The sequence below is a fragment of the Rhinolophus sinicus genome, linkage group LG01 (genome assembly GCF_036562045.2).
Source record: "Rhinolophus sinicus isolate RSC01 linkage group LG01, ASM3656204v1, whole genome shotgun sequence".
Classification (NCBI taxonomy): domain Eukaryota; kingdom Metazoa; phylum Chordata; class Mammalia; order Chiroptera; family Rhinolophidae; genus Rhinolophus; species Rhinolophus sinicus.
In genome coordinates this window covers 173,426,833-173,439,422 of record NC_133751.1, presented here as the reverse complement: position 1 = coordinate 173,439,422, position 12,590 = coordinate 173,426,833, and positions in this window count along the sequence as shown.

Here is a 12,590-nt window from a genome sequence, read left to right as displayed (position 1 = left end):
AGATTTTAAAGTAGCTATTATAAACATGTTTAAAGGACTGAAAAAAAACACAATTAAAAAAGTATACAAAGATATGGTGACAATATCACATAAAATAAAGTATAACAAAACAGCAATAGACTCAGAGATACAGAGAAAAAACTGATGGTTTCTAGATGGGAGGGGATTTGGGGGACGGGGAAGAAGGTGAAGGGGTTAGAAGGTACACATTAGTAGTCACAAAACAGTCATGGTGATGTGAATTACAGTATGGAGAATATAATCAATTATGTTGTAAAGATTATATAGGGTGCCAGATGGGTACTGGACATATTAGGGAGGACACTTCGTAGATTGTGTAGGTGCCTGACCACTGTGCTGTACACCTGAAGCTGAAATAGAATAATATAGAATATCAACCACAATTAAATATATATAGTCACAGGATGTAAAGTAGAGCATAGGGAATACAGTGAATAGTATTATAACAGTATATATGATGTCAGAGGAGTAGCAGACTTGGGGGGGTTACCACATTGAGAGGGGTGTAAATGTCTAATCGTATGTTGTTTTTTACACCTGAAGCTAATATAAAAAATAAATTAAATTTTAAAAAGTGAAAAAAAAAAAATCAGAAGGCAGAGTATCTAGATGTAACTGGGAAAAAAGTAAATGTTTTTGTTTAATAAGTGTTTGAAGTATAATATAAAAAAATATAACAATAAAGAGATAGAAAGTATAAACAAGAACCAAATGGAAATTATGGAGTTGAAAAGTACACTAATTGAAATTTAAAAAGTCACTAGCGGGACTCAATAGATTTGTAACAGCAAAAGAAAAACTAATCTAATTTGAACATAGATTGATAGAGGTTGTGTAAGCCTAAAACCAGAGGAAAAAAAGAATGAGGAAACATGTAAAGAGCATCAGAGAATTGTGGGGAACTTGTAACACAAGAATGCATGCAGTAGGAATACTACATAGAGAGGAGAGAGAAAGGAACATAAAACTATGAGAATAAATAATCCTTTAAAAAACTACTTTAATTTGAGGAAAAACAATAATCTACAAATCCAGAAGCTCAGTGAATTCCAAGTAGGATAAAAAAGAAATTCAGAGACAGAAGCATCACTCTAAAATGCAGACTTATAAAGATAAGAAGAAAATCTCAATACCAGGAAGAGATAAATGGCTCATTATTTTAAAAAGATCATCAATAGGATTGACAGTTGACTTCTCAGCAGAAACAATGGAGATCAGAAAGCATGTGCTCAAACAATAAAATGCTTAACGAATAAAGCTATGAACCAAGAATTCTATATCCAAATGAAAGATAAGAAAAAAATATTATCAGATTAAAACAGAACAAAACAACAATAACAACAACAACAACAACAACAACCAAAAAGCCTGTAAGAATTGGTTACAACTAGATCGACTTTACAAAAGAATACCAAAGGAAGTTCTTCAGGCTAAAAGTAAGTGACCCCAGATGATAATCTATATTCACATGAAAAAACAAAAGCATTTGTAAAGGCAATTACATAATTTTACAAAACAGAAGAATTCATATTTTTCTTTCTCTTCACTAATTTAAAGCAATTTCATAAAATGTGTCTATAATATATTATTGGACCATAAAATATAGAAATGTAATATATGTGTAATATATTTGTCAACAATAGCACAAAGGAGGTAATGGGAGCAAAGCTGTACTGGGTTAAGATGTGACTACAGATAAAAATGCAATCATTATATATTTTATGTTTAAAACATCAATAGATGTAATATGATATAGTATAATTATACTACCAGTACAAGGGGAAAAGGAATAAAACAATATAGAAATAATAGTTCTATATATCAATGAAATTAGGCTATTATAAATCAGAAGCTGATTCAGATAAGTTCAGATGTATATGGCAAACCCTAAAGCAGTACTAAAATATAACTTATGTAGTTAAAAGAATCATTAAACAAATTAAACTACTACATTAGAATGTATTTACTAAATGTACAAGAAAGTAAAGGAAAAATAGAAGAACAAAAAAAGTCATAAAACCTGTAGAAAATTAAAAAGTGGAGCAGCAGACAAAAATCCAACTATATTACTAACATTAATTGCAAATGAATAAATATCCCAATAAAATGCAGAGATTGTCAGGCTAGGTAAAATATGTGATCCAACTATGTATATCCTACCTATAGGATATACTTCTACCAAGCATTTGAAGAAAAACTAATACCAGATCTTTATAAAATCTTCCCAAAAACACATAAGTGTTTTTTGAGTAAACACTTTCCTACTCATTCTGTGAAGTCACCATTACGTCAATTTCAAAACCACAGACATCACAAGAAAACTAAAGACCAGTATTTCTCATGAATATGTGCACAAAAAACATGTTCCACAGTGCCAGCACACTGAATCAAATCAAATAAAAATAATTATAGCACATGACAAAATGGCATCTATCCTAGGAATTCAAGGTTATTTCAATATCTAGAAATCAATTGATGTAAAAACATCATATCAATAGAATAAAAAATAAAAATCATATGATCATTTAAAGAGGTACAGAAAAAATTATTTGATAAAATTCCAACACCCTTTCAGGATGAAAAAACACCCAACAAACTAGGCATAGAAGGCAATGTCTTCAACCTTATAAAAGTCATTTACAAAAATAAATAAATAAATAAATAACACCATATTTAATATTTAATAGTAAAAGAAGACTGGATTATTTCCCCCTAAGGTAAGGAACAAGATAAAGATGTTCACTTTTACCACTTCAGCATTATTCTGGGGATTCTAGCCAGGGCAATTAGGTAGGAAAAAGAAAGAAAAAAAAAGGCATCCATATAGGAAATAAAGAAGTGAAAATAATTCTATTCACAGATGTTGTGATCCTGTATATCCTAAAGAATCCACTAAAAACTCTTAGAACTAATAAATGAGTCAGCACCTTTGCAAGACACACAATCACTATGAAAAAATCAGTTGTTTTTATATACAGTTGAAACAGCCATTTTGAATATGAAATTAAGAAAACAAGTCCATTTACATTAGTTTCAAAAAGAATAAAATAATCAGAAAGAAATTTAACAAAACAACTGAAAATCTTATACTCTGGAAATCAGAAAACATTATTAAAATAAATTAAATGAGATACAAATTATTGAAAAAGCACTCCAGTTTCATGGATCCAAAGACATAACATTGTTACAATGGCAGTACTCTCCAAACAGATCTACAGAGTCAATGCAATCCTAATTAGTATCTCAGCTGAATTCTTTGCAAAAATTGACAAACTGACTAGAAAATGCATATGGAATTTCAAGGAACCCACAATGAGATACTACTTCACAGTCACTAGGGTGACTAGAACCAAAAAGTAAGATAATAATAAACATTAGTGAGGATTTAAAGAAACTGGAAACCACAAAAACTGCTGGTTGGAATATAAAATGATATAGCTGCTTTGGAATTATCTAGAAGTTCATCAAACAATGAAATATAGAGTTACCACATGACCCAGCAATTTCCCTACTAGGCATATATCCAAGAGAAATGAAAGCATATGCCCACACAAGAACTTCTACGCAAACGTTCATAGCAGCATTATTTATAATAACCAAAATATAGAAAACAGCAAGTATCCACCAACTGACAAATGGAAAAACAAAACTGTGTATATCCATACAACGGGTCACACTACCTTTTTATTTGGGGAAATCTCAGAAAGCAGTCGCTGTCTGGTGCAGTCTTTTTTTCTCTTGTAGGAAGGTAGGAGCTAAGAGACAGGAAGAAACATACAGTCTAGTAAAGCCTCTAATTGAAACTAGCACGTTATTAACTAGCACATTATTATTTCCATTCACATCCCAATAGTTAAATGGCCGAGCTCCAAATCAATGGAGCAGGAATATCTTCTCCACCTACTCCACTGGTAGGCACTGAAAAGTCATGTGGTATAAGGTATGGATGCATAATTCCATTAAAGGAAAGGAGAGAAGAGTGGTGAATAAGAAACCAACCCAACACAGAATAAATTAACTTCAGGCCATTCAGGTGTAACTTCAGGTCATTTCCAAGGTTTTTTTTGGTGTTTTTTTCCTTGAATTTAAATTTTTCTTCTTACCTAGCCTGCTAGGTAAATGTGTAAGTAAACCTTGCTTCAACTCTGCTGTTCAGGGTGATGCACTCAGAAATGTTCGGGCTGTAGGATAGAAGGAACCTGAGTCCCAGACTTACTTATTCAAGCAGAGCTGAACTGTGAACCTAGATTTCTGATCTGTTATAGAGAGATGATTTACTGCTATATTATTAAAATCTCTGTATATTGGAAGCTCTTAGATTATACTAAATTTAATTAATACAGTTAATATTATCTTAAAGCGGCTGATCTTATTGGAAGTGACAAGAATAAGTTGAGTGATACCAGGTTTATAATAAAAAGGAGAATATGTCGGATATAACTGAATACGTCAGCAAATAGATATATATTTCATCTCTGAATGTGTGATAATGAAAATTAAATCTGCTATATAACAAGTTATAAGTGCAATGAGTACAGGTAACCCCCGTATAACACGCCACTTCTATAACATGGTTTCGCTCTAACACGGTTCAAGAATTGGGGGAAACCCTCGTACAGCACAGCATCCTAAGACACAGTTTCACTCTAACACGGGTTGAGAATTAGAGAAATCCCCGAACACAGAGCATAGTAAGAGCTTTTAAAAGCAAACAATATCTCATTCGAACTTAGAGAAATCCCCAAATAACATGGTACATAATAAAAGTTTTTAAGTGCAAAAGATATCTCATTTGAAATTTTTCATTTGAGCATGGATGTCATATCAGATTTGACTGAAGAAGTTTAAAATCTTTTAGAATTTTAAATCCATTTTGTTCATGGAGTATTAAGTTCACAGGATGAAGATATCTTGTCAAAAAGACAACACCCTCCATTAATGGTGCTTAGTAGTGGTGATGAAGAAAACATTATTTAATACATATTAAAATGTTATAATTTTGGTGAAAATTGCTTTCATAAAGATATTTCTCTTAATTATAAAAATGCAATATTATGGTTTTTTGTTTTTATTTTTTTAAGTTTTAAAACCTAACCCCCTTTTTTGTACAAGTTCTTAGTTTCATATAACATGGATTTGCATAACACGGTATTTTTAAAGGAGCCTAACAACCGTGTTATATGGGGGTTACCTGTATTGTCAAAGTAGAAGATTAGAGAATCTATAATAAGGAAGACCTAAGGAGCCCGTAGCGTCAAGAAACGTCTCTGAAGTGATGTTGAAAATGAATACTAAAGGCATAATGGTAATTCCCTAGGAAAAGGGGTTGAAGGTGAAAGGTATTCCAAACACAGAGAAAAACAAGTTGTTTAATGACCAAGAAACAAGAAAGAACATTGCATATTGAGAAAATGAAATACATCCTAATGGCTGGAGTTTGTAGGATGAGGGGAGAAGACAGGGAAATAAGGCCAGATCTTAGAGGCTCATGTTAAAGATACAGAATTATAACAAATCTGCAAACACGGCTTCAAGCTGAATCAATATAACATTTTGAGTCTAAATATAATTGACAAAACAGAAAATTAGATTTTTCTGGCTAAGAAGAATTGTTCAGTTCGGGGTATGTTGGAACAATCATTCCTTTAAGATATTTAAAAGGGAATTTTCAAACAATTGACACTCTGGATCCAGGGATTCAGTTGAGGTTTGAGTGGACATCAGTGCACACATGATAACTTAAGTAGAGCTAATCACTTTGCATGGATTCTGTATTCGTAAATTCACCTATTCACTACAATTTGTTTGTAATTCCCAAATCAATACACACTGGTCTTTTCCTGGACATATGCTGAGCTACAAAAAAAGTTGAGTGGCATGACTCCCGAGTTCCCAGCTGAGGTGGCACAAGGAGATACTCTCTTCTTGTTTCACCTCCATACTATAAAGAACATACGTTTGTGATCTACTTAGTGGCTTATTTTTTCACATTTTGTGTTTTTGGATGGTGATTTTGTTGTTTAAAATGGCCCCCAAGCATAGTGATCAAGTGCTATCTAGGGTCCCTACTGACTAAGAAACATGTGATGTGCTTTGTGAAGAAAATACTTGTACTAAATAAACTTTGTTCAGGGAGGGGTTACGGTGCTATAGGTCCTAAATTCAATAGTAATGAAATAACAATATATGTTATACAAGGTGCCTTAAAACAGAGTAACATATAAAACAAGGCTATGTATTGATCAATTGATAAAATGCTGTGACCAGAGGTTTAGGATTTTAACCCTTTATTTCCCCTAATGGCAATGATTCAGTATTTGCTAATTCAGAGTTGGCAGCAACTTGTAGTATATATTTATCATGAATAATGAGAATGAATTGTAAATAAAATGTGGGGTTTCTTTTATTTGCATGCATATCCTTTAAAACCTACAAATTTAAAGAACAGAATGTTTTTTGAGTAAGGACGTTATAGATGTAATTTATTGAGATCTGAAATATGTTATATATTTACATTGACTTTCCATATATTTGATTGTGTGTTCTTATACAGCATTCTCCCTCGAATAACCTTTAACCATTTATATAAGTCATTTTTAGGTTGGTAAAAAAAGAAAAATGTATATTTAATTGAAATATACACAGAAAATGTACAATTCAATGGCATAAAGCATTCTGAGAGCAACTGGCAAGAGTAGATATTCAAATTTCAATAAAGTATATTTCTCACACATAATTAGGACATTTATCCATAATTTGATAATACGAAAATGTTCTGTATTTTAGAGTAAAATTGAAGTCATTGAAATTTCAAGGAAACTTAAGAAGAAACATTGACTGGCCTGATTTGTCTCATAATTAATACACTAATTCATCGTGAAGTACAGCGTTATTGCCCATTATTTTAAGCTAGTACAACTTCACATATTGAAATATAAAGTAAGTGGGTTAATATTAATAATTGAAACAAAACACTTCTATGACTTTTTTGCAGATTAGTAACTATAACATTGGTATAATCTTATAAAAATTATGGAAAGTTACTTTTGTTTAAAAATAGAAACATTAATTTATGTAAAATGTTATCTAAAAAGTTAAATTTAGGGTACCAAAAATAACCAGCATTCAAAGATGGCACCTTACTTGAAAGACTCTCAAATCTCCTCTATTTTTTAAAGTCTTCATAAATTATCATGGAAAACATGTAAATGTTTAAATTCCAGTTCAGTAACTAAGCTTTATTTAATTCAATGTTTTTGTTTTCGTTTCACTTTTTTTTTTTCAATTTATAGGTTTTACTATATATGCACATAGAATAGTAAATGAGTTATACCCGTATGAGACTCAATCTCCTGTCAACATCAGTCTCCTGTTCTTAATTCCCATCTGTCCCTCCCTGGAGGAAACTACTTCCATTTCATTTAGCTGGAAAATTTGATATTTACCCCCAGGTCTCTAAAAATTAGGATTATTATTATTATTTTTTTTTTTCAAATCTTGATCTTTCATATTTAGGTCTTATCTTCGATTTTCCCTTTCAGAAAAATAGAGATTTAGCTATCCTATTTATCCATCTTTCCTCCACTTTACTGATTGGATCCACTTTATTTAACAACCCTCACTCTACAAATGGATCAAGTTATTCTCAAATTCACTACACCTCCTTACAAGGAAAAGAAAGTGAGCCTGCTTCACTCCACTCCCCGTGAGACCTGCATGGGACAGGCGGCTATGCCAGTGGTTAAAGAATTCCTTTTCGAATCATTTTATAGAGGGCAAAACAATGTTTAGAAAAAAAGCATAAAAATAATAATAATAATAATAGCATTATTTTCTATGCAATGTGCCTTCAATTGTGGCATTTTGATTTTAACAGGTTGATTTTTTTTTATGTAAGTTAAGATATAATAGGACAGGAACTGAGTTTTTGTCAGGAAGAGAAATCTCATGATCCTACAATAGCTAATGTATGAATTAGGCACTCAATACTTTATGTGCCCTTGAATAAATTAAAGAATGCATAGTGAAATTTATGTAAATTCTACATGTGGTCTTTAAAAGCAGTGTGCTTGGTTCTAATTTGAAAAGGTATATGCACCACTATGTTCATTACAGCATTATTTACAATTGCCAAGATATGGAAGCAAAGTAAGTGTTCACTGGTAGATAAATGAATAAAGAAAATGTGGCACCATATGCAATGGAATATTACTCAGGCATAAAAAGAATGAAATCTGGTCAGTTTTGACAACATGGATAGACCTAAGGGGTATTATGCTAAGTAAAATAAGTTAGACAGGGTGTTACTATAAGTGAAATAAATCAGATAGAGAAACACAAATATCACATGATTTCACTTATACTCATACTTGGAATCCAAAAAACAAAAGAAACAAATAAAATAGAAACAAACTCATAGATACAGAAAACAAATTGATGGTCACCAGATGGGAGGAGGGTTTGGGAGATGGGTGAAAAAGTGAAAGGGATTAAGAAGTACAAATTGCCAGTTATAAAAATAGTCATGGGGATGGAAAGTACAGCATAGGGAACATAGTCAAAAATATATATATATTTTTTTAATTTATTGGGGTGACAATTGTTAGTAAAATTACATAGATTTCAGGTGTACAATTCTGTATTACATCATCTATAAATTCCATTGTGTGTTCATCACCCAGAGTCAGTTATTTTAATACGTACATATGGTACCAGGTGGGTACTAGGTTTACTGGGGTGATCACTTTGTAAATTATATAAATGTCTAATCAATAGGTTGTACAACTGAAACTAATATAATATTGTATGTCAACTGTAATTGGAAAACAAATTAAGTTTTAAAAATCAATGGTTAAAAAAATATAAATAAATAAATAAATAAAATTGTGAGTTTGGTATTTATTAAACAGTATTCCTATTCAGCTGCCAGTTGTAAAATTTGAAGTTCAATTAGCTATGTTTTTAAAATTGCATTCCTACTAAACTTCTTACCTACCCATAAGATTCATCAATTAATGATTTCATCATGAATTTATTATTTATATAGTCTTGTAATTCATGTATTCTTTAGTACTCACTTTATTTAATTTAGCTTGTGAGTGTATTTGCATTTAAGAAATACATATTTCAAACAAGATGTTTGCCTTTTAAATTTGAAGACAAGATGTTTATTTAAAGCTCTAAGAAAGGAAAAAAATAAAACTTACACATGTTGTATCTGTACCCACATGATAGACCCGTCATAGATGTTTGGAATTTCATATATATATATATATATATATATATATATATATATATCCCCTAACATTATGGTTTATATTAACATATAATTATAATATTTGGCATTATTTTTTTCTTAGTATGTATTAAATATATTTGTGCACATTGGAAAAAGTTAGATTTTATTTATAAGGCCATTCTTATGTGTGTCTCAGTTAGTAATTGCCTTTAAATTTCCAGTGCTGTAGTATGAATCCCTTCATACTAAAGACTAATATGCCAAACATCTTATACTCTTCACAATCAATAAAGTCTGTATTTCAGATATCAGGTCAGCAACTGTCTGTACAACTTCTGCTTTGATGTCTGGCACAAGCTGCCGAAACCCGTATAGTGCAGTCATAGTTAGAACTTCTCAGCTTCTAAAAAAATCTCCCTCATTTATATTGTAATACTCTCTCTAGCTGTACTAATGCCAGGTGAAACAAAGATGAGTTTCAGTTTTTATAATTATTCGTTTAACTTTCCAAACACCTTTTCTATTAAAGTGCAGTTTGAAAATAGTTTCTTAAATGATTGCCTTTAATTTGATATTCATAGGCTTAGCATTCAAGTGAGCATTTTGCTTTAGATAACTGTAAATAAGTAAAGCAAATGTTAAAAAAAAATAAGAAAGAATTAGCTAATACACAATTGACTAATCATTGCATTCTGTAAATATATGCCAATCCACAGAATATTTTGAAAATACGAAATTCAGATGAATACATGATAAAAATCATTTGAGTTATTTCCCTTTGTTTTCTTTACTGCAGTAGCAATAATTATCTGCATGTCACAGGCATAGCATTTATTTCCTTTTTCTGCCATCATGGCAAACTTAAGGCTGAATTTCATAAATAAGAAATCAACCTGACAAGTGCAGGGCAGTCTCTTCTAAAGGTAGGTAAAGATGTAGGATGTAAGTGCCACATTCTTTCTAACACAAATAGTTGGTTCCATCTTCAGGGACACATATAACCATCAGAGGTTAGGGTGTATAAATTACTGTCACAAGGAAAAGCAGGAGAATATTAATTATTTCAAATAAACTGTGAGACAGATGGAATCATTAAAACTTCAAGAATTGGCCAAATATTATTAATCCATATGGTATTCATTATATCACAAATGATCATACCAGATTCCTTTTGGTATTATTAGATGTGTTGAGCAAAACTCTAAAGTTTTCAACAAATTTCCCTATGAAGAAATCTGTCAGAGTTGTAATGAAGTAACTTAAGTAACAAAGAGGTGATATAGTATCTGTAGCTGAGTTCAGAATTTGTTATCTGTCACTGTATTTTCGGAAAAGATATATATTGTCTTCCTATGTATGAAGTTCCACATCTAGGAGTAAAAGAGACAATAGAAATATTAATCCAGATAATACAGAAAAGGGTTTATTTCTTTCTCTTCTTCCAGTTTTATAGAGAGAGAGAGCCATTGTTTGGTTTCAAAAAAGTAATTGTTGTCATGTTGGTATGTTAGTGCTATAGGATAAGACAAATCAGAGTAATTAGAAGTAATTATTTCTATGGATTTTGTGTAGGTTGCCTAAGAAATGAAAGTTCCAGATATATTAGAGCTATAATATATTAGAGCTATAATATAATATATTATTGATAGTGGAAATGGTATTACTGCCCTTAGTATGATTTATTAAGTGTCTATTATGTATAAGGTATTGTTTAAATGTTTTACATATATCCAACTTAATCATCCCAACAAACCCAAAGACATACATTGCAATTGCTCTTTTATATAAGATACATATAATCAGATAATCAAGCAAAAGTTTTAGCTTCTAAAATACATGGAAATCAAACTTGCTGAAGCATTGAATTCTAAATTAATAGACATAGAAACATTTGATATAGCTATTTTTCTTAACCCAATGATTGTCATTTGACACGGACAATTAATACTGAACACATATTATATGACCCAATAATATTCATTCCTCGCCATTTTCTGAGAGACTTTCCCTTTAATTACACTTCCTTTCAACCAATGGGAAATATTTGGCATTAAAAATCATACTGAATGTCAATTTCTAAAGGCTTTCCCACCAGTATAAAGCAAACCAATATTTCTGACAGTAAAATGGATGTTACATTATTTTGTCTGTTATCAAAATACTTTTTTCTTAGTTTTGGTATTTAAGAAAAATGAGATTGTTTTTTACTTCAGATACCTTAAGTCATATATCTGTAGGCAAAGTGAGTTTGAACCAGAATAACTTTTTACAATCCGCTCTGATTTGCCTTCAGTAACACTAATGCTGATGATGTACCTAATTTATGAGCAGATGTCCTCAGCAAGTAGGTGAGCTATGTGGGGATTTTCCATGCGATATGGTTAGGGTCATTTCCATTATGGGATGTTCCTTTATTCTTTTACAATGTTAAGTACAAAATGATAAACCTTCAGAAACTGAAAGACTGGCTTGGAAATATATCTATGTATCTATATCTATATATCTATATCTATCTATCTATCTATCTATCTATCTATCTATCTATCTATCTATCTATCTATGAGGTCTGACAATTAGGTTCATGAACTTGTTGCAGTGATGTTGCTAACTTTTTTTGATATCAGAGAGATTATTCATTACGAATTTCTACCAATTGTACAAACAGTTAGGTTTACTATATGGAAGTGCTGAAAAGCTTTGTGAAAAAGGCGACCTGAACTTTTCACCAACAATTAATGGCTCTCGCATCACCACAATGCACCAGCTCACATCACACTGTCTGTAAGGGAGGTTTTAGCCAGTAAACAAATAACTGTCTTGGAATGCCCTCCTTACCTGATCTGACCCCCAATGACTTCTTTCTCTACCCAAAGATGAAGGAAATATTGAAAGGAAAACATTTTGATGACATTCTGAACATCAAGGGTAATACGACAGCTCTGATGATCATTCCCGAAAAAAAGTTCCAAAATTGCTTTGAAGGGTGGAGTAGGCACTGGTGTCAGTGCTCAGCTTCCCAGAGGGAGTTCTTTGAAGGTGACCGTAATGATATTCAGCAATGAAGTATGTAGCACTTTTTTTAGGATGAGTTTGCAAACTTAACTGTCTGACCTCGTGTGTATATAGTTATGTGTATTTCACCTAAAATTAACAAATACATTGATATACCATAAATATACCAATATTTAATATAACATTTGCCACCATTGCCCTCAGTGTCTCCAGGTGAACCGCCATCATGTATCACAATTCACGCAAGTCTCTGAGTACAAGTTCCACAATATGAAGCATCCTCACTTCTCTGTTTGCCTTTGAGTATTGCAATATGCCA